Source organism: Chaetodon trifascialis, chromosome 3 (assembly GCF_039877785.1).
Source record: "Chaetodon trifascialis isolate fChaTrf1 chromosome 3, fChaTrf1.hap1, whole genome shotgun sequence".
Lineage (NCBI taxonomy): Eukaryota > Metazoa > Chordata > Actinopteri > Chaetodontiformes > Chaetodontidae > Chaetodon > Chaetodon trifascialis.
In genome coordinates, this window is record NC_092058.1 from 7,493,156 (window position 1) to 7,499,155 (window position 6,000).

The window sequence follows — 6,000 nt, forward strand, 5'->3', positions numbered from 1 at the left end:
TGAGTGAAGACGTAGCAGTGGATATCCATCAGCGTTAGAGAGGGCGAGCGAGACAGAGAGACTGGAGGGTAGAGATATAATCTTTTCTCAGCGTCTAACGGGGTTTAGTTGGTAATCTCACTGGGTTACTCTGTGAATTTCCTCAAATACCCTCTTATCAATAGCACCTGCAACATCTGTAGGTTATGGGAAAATTGACATGAGGTTCCCCACAGTGTAAAGTGCAGAGTGGCTCACTTGCATCTTTGGCACACTTGTGGCACGGCTTCGTCGTTGGCAACGATGGTCAGTTGGTTTTAGGGCAAAGTCTCAACAATTATTGGATTGCCATGAAACCTGGTGCTGACATTCAAGGTTTCCAGATGATGAATTCTAATGACTTTGGTGGTCCCCTGACACTTATTTTCACTTTCACTTTTGCAGTGACTTATCTCAGTATCTTTGAGATGGATTGGCACAAAATGTGACACAGATGCTCATGGTCCTGCAATGATGAATCTTAATGACTGTGGCAATCCTCTAACTTTTCTTCTAGCGCCACCATGAGGCTCACATTTGTGGTTTGGAGTCAACGGAATTTGGTTGATGACGTGATCCCCTGATTGTCTGTCTGGCAGCAATACTTTTGTTTATAAACGTTCGCAAAAAATTCTGCTGTACTTTAAGTTCTATGCTAATTAGCATGCTAACCTGCGAAACGAAGATGGTGAACATGATGGTGAATGTAACTACAGCCTCACAGAACAGCTAGCATGGCTGTTCAGCTCTCCCATGGAAGGAGGCACTGCAATCTGAATCAGAAGGCTTGAAGAAGTGGAGATAGGCAGCAGATGCCTTTGAACAAGATGCATTGTTGTGACGATATAAAATAGAGAGCAATCAATCATGAGCGGGACATTCCAGCACTGTTGCCATGAATTCTCACCTTCAAAAACTGGTTATCATTGATGTTATTACAGCATTTATCCTGCATCCCTGTCAAAAGGAAAATATTTTTTGGTCGGGTGTGATAAGGGATTGCTTATTTTTTCTATCTCGCTGCACGCGCATCACGTGCCACAACAACCGCTGCCGGCCACGTAAGGATAAAGATGGATTCTGCAGATAAATTCAGCATGCTGGAAAGATCAGAATCAAAGTATCTTTCACATGTGAGACAAGAAACGATGGCATAATATCCCATGTGTTCACCTGCAGCGTATTCATGCATGCCTGCACGCACGTGTGTTTATGTGTGCACATGTATGTGTATGTATGCATGGAGGGATAAATGTTTATGTTTAAGCCAGAGGCACGCAGAGCTTCCTGTGTTAGGTTAATGCTCTTTGTGCTGCTCTCAGTGAAAACAATGGGCACAGCTCCATGTTTCTGAATTTTCCATCAGGGGGGTGATGATGACAATGGCCACTGACAGATTAAACGCATTCCCTGTTTTATTGCAGTTGGCTCAGAATATGATGGCAAAAAAAGACCAAAAATTCTCAGTTTAGTCTAATAATTAACAATTCACTCTTATCAAAGGTGCATGGGGAGAAAATGAAGGAGGAGCACATTTAAATTCAGAGGGAAGAAAGGGAGAAAGTGAGCCAAGAGGAGAGCTGGTAGTGACGATGAAAAGGCAGGTAAATGGTCCCCCACCCCCCATATCTGACGTCAAGATGCGCAGGGAAGCAGTTTCCGAGGCTCTTCGACCATCCATCGAGCTCATCTGATGTAGTACACTGGCCCCTTTATTAATCCACAGATAATGCTGACAGTTCACAGCCAGGTCACTTTCAATGTAGCACCACCATAATAGCCGCCCTTGGCAAGCTCCATATCCAGAGAGTACTAGAGATGTGTGTCTTAATGATAGTAATGATATGTGCAGTCATGAATCAATCAGACATGCTCAATATATTCAGCTGAGAGTCAAGAAATTTATTCTCAGGGAGGAGATAGTGCAGACAATCCATTTTGACTATCAGACGACTCACAAAGAATTTTAACATGGATCAAAAACACACGTTGAGAATAACATCACTCTTGATAGTCGAGGGAAAATCCATTTATAAAAGAAGGCTTTGCACATATTCATGGTTCAAAGTACCATAGCAATGTCTTTCTACTATCACATTGCCTCCCCGCCCTGCACAATGTCTGCCTACTGTCTCAAATCTCTTAAAAAAGTCAATCTTTTACATGCAAAAGTTTATTGCTATGGCTAAATCTGCCTTCTTCTTTAGATACACAGTGCTTAGCCAAAGGCTTTTAGCCTTCTACACTTCTGAACATCAAAGAATTTTAGAGAGTAAGAATCCTTTCCTTCCTTAAAAATAGACTCTGCCCTTGACTCTATATGGAGTACATTTTTAGAAGCAATCTTACTTGTTGCTGGAGTAAAAGGCAAGATAGCTCTCTCGTATTCAGCCCCGACGTTCCGTCACGACTAGCTCAGATGTAAAAGGTGACGTTACAGGACATTTTTGGTTTAACCTGGATTCACCTGCTCGTTCTTATTTTTAGAAAGACAAAATGTTCTTATTGTTTTGTGCGCACCGCATATGTTCTGTCTTTATTTTGGAAACCTCAGTCAGCAATAACTGCAAATGTGAAAATGATCCCTCTGAGATGCATGACTTGACAAAATGACCACTCTAACGGCCATAAAAAGCCAGTGAGTCTTCAGAAAGTGAATACAAATGTGCCTGCAAATGGTTTGTTTTTTGTTTTAAGGGCTTGAAAATGTAAATTTAGTCGAGAGCTGACTAACTCAAATCTTTGTCAAAAGAGAGAAGTAAGCAAAGAAAGAACAATGGCCAACAGTGGAAAGCAGTCTCTCGTATACTTTGATAAAGACGGGTTTTGCTCATTTTTAACAAGAGCTGAGTCCTTGGAATAAGGACTATTATATGCATGAATGAGATGGTAACAGATGATGGGTTTTTCGATGCCACCATGGGCGCATATTGACTGACAGAAGGGAACAACAGACATTTCTGTAGGGGAGATAAGCAGAGAAACACTTAATTGCAAAGACAGCTTCCCGATAGAAACAATTTGGGATGCTTTCGGCAGTTTCGTGTATGCCTCTGAGACTGGAAAAGAAATGATTTGAGAAACTTCGCTCTTCTTTGTTTGCTGGTAATCTTCCACGATCATTGTGGGTAAAACTGCAGATTTTGCACCTTCGTTCTGGATTCAACATGTTGTGTGTTGGTGTGCAAGCAGAAAGGGCTGAACTGAGGGTTTTAGGATTGTTCGTGCTGCCTCTGATGAGCAGAAAGACAGGGAGTGTGAGCAGGATCAAGAGACTTCTTCCTTCTGGAGCTACATTGTGTCATTTTCAGCATTTTGGCAGCGAGCAGTAACTACAGAAGCAGCAAAACTGTGAAGTTTTCAGGCTCGGTGGCAAACTAACAGATGCAACCTTCATTTTACGCCTGTTTAGGCTGATTATTGTACTCATTAAATGTCGATACTGCTCTCTGACTTTGGGTAATCTTCACAAAATTCAAGGGGAAAAATGCAGTGGCTGCTACCAAAATGGCCTTTCAGCTTTCATTTCAGATGTTTTTAAGAAAATAATATATGAAAGTATCTCTTTTATGGTGTGCTGGGTGTCTACCATATTATTGATATTGAAATAGATACAGTATATTCATCCATCCATTCATTTTCTATGCCGCTTATCCCTTTCGGGGTTGCGGGGGGGCCGGAGCCTATCTCGGCTGTCAGCGGGCGGGAGGCGGGGTACACCCTGGACTGGTCGCCAGCCGATCGCAGGGCACAAGCACACAACCATTCACACTCACACTCACACCTAGGGGCAATTTAGAGTCACCAATTAACCTAATGAGCATGTTTTTGGTCTGTGGGAGGAAGCCGGAGTGCCCAGAGAGAACCCACGCATGCACGGGAAGAACATGCAAACTTCACACAGAAAGGCCCGACCCGGGAATCTAACCGGCGACCTTCTTGCTGTGAAGCACGCGCACTACCTGCTGTGCCACCATGCAGCCCCCACAGTATATTCATCTACAGTTAATTAAATATATGATTTAACAGTAGTTTAATCACACCAAATTGCATCAATTCCCCAAGAGTCAAAAACTGTCGTTGCAGTAACAGTTACAGGGCGGCTAAGCTAGCGACATTAGCTGTTTTGTGCCCTCCGTTGTGACTTGATTTAGCTAGCTGCTTTGATTAATTGTATGGGATAAAAAACTGAATTACCAAGACATCAGTCCAACAAAACTGGTAACACCTATTGAATAACATTTCATCAAAACTGAAAAAACAGTGTAGGAAAATATTTGGTGTAGCTTTAGCTAAGGCTAGCCCCTAAAGCTAGCTTTCACTTAGCGTAGTTGCAGTTGTTTGGAGGGGTTTTAGCTCAGATTTGCAAATTGTACATGCTGTTTTCACATGAATTATACATTTCTTTGGAAATTATATATATATATATATATATATATATATATATATATATATATATATATATATATATATATATATATATATATATATATATATATATGGTAAAACAGATGCCACAAAGCCAGATTACGATCTTAACTCACTTTTGACCAAATATGTAGATAGTGATTTTTGTCTTATAGGGCTAACAACATAATTGAAACAAGATTAAAAAAATAGTAGTAAGAGTAGTGGCTTAATTTGGGCTACTGATATAATAACTGAATGATAAGTGGCATTTTCCAAAGCATTAAGTATATGTGCATGTTGTTGTGAAACAGATATCAAACAAAATGAGCACAGGTAAGTGAAAAAAACTGATTCAGGTTAAACTGAAACAACATTACATGAACACAGGGGGAGAACGAGCTTTAGCCCCAGAAAATATAAGAAAATAAGATTTTCATATAAAACAAAGTGATAAAGGCAACAAAATAATGTCTGTAATGGCCGGGGACACTCTTAAGAGGCAGACATTTGCAACTACTTTTATATGCATGTATGGATGAGAACCATATGTTTGAGGTGATGAGGACCCTGATAAAAAATTCAAGTCCTTTAGTTGGAGGTGAGGTTATATGAAAAATTCATCAAGTCAAGTTATTCCAAATTTAGACTTTCCAAATCGGGGAAAACAAAAACAAATGAGAAGTGGATATAACAGTCTCCTCACCTTACGTGCTCCTCAGCTTTTCATCCGTTTTGCTTTCACTTCACAAAAACGACCTTTTACTCTCAGAGCTGTTCGTGGTGCCTGAGGGATACGGTGTCTCTCTTATCAGGTAAACAATCAAACAAATAAAATTGCTTAAAAATTAGCAAAAATGACAAACTGTGGAGACTGCAAACAGTAGCCATTGAGAGATTTTCTTGCCTGAATGTTAATAATTCTGTAAAACAAATACTATTTAGTGGACAAACCTTCTCACCCTGAGCTCAATTGAATGGTCTTCATCAGCGGATGGATTTTGCCCAGCTGTGATGAAACTGTAGATGTTTTTTCTGAGCACTTATTTAACTTGGCATGTACTTTAAAACTGAGCGTTGTGATAATTCCCAGAAACCCACTGATTAAGATCATGTGATGTGATCAAAAGCCCAAGAACAGCTGCTGTCTCCGAGGTCAAGAAATTACTTTCGTTGCTTAGAGGTCGGAGGCGCTGACCATGTAAGAGCAACCATGGTTCGATTCTGCCTTTGGATCTTTGTTGTACATCACTGTCATTTCTCTAATAGGAATAAAATGCTTAAAAACACACACCTGAAAGTGAATAACCTTTGAAACGTGAACGTAAAAGAAGCCCCAAAACCTCACAGAATACAGTCCTCCTGAGTTTGATTAGATCTATCAATACTGGCTGATGCAGGTATAATTTATCTTAATTCTTAATCCTTTGAGCCTCCAAACACAATATTGGCATAAGCTCAAAAATGTGTGAATAACACACAGGTGAGGTGGGCGATTTGGGGAGAATTTTAGTTTTAAAATCCACATCCTGACATCCTGACACGTCTCTAACCAGTTATTTAACACCAGTATTC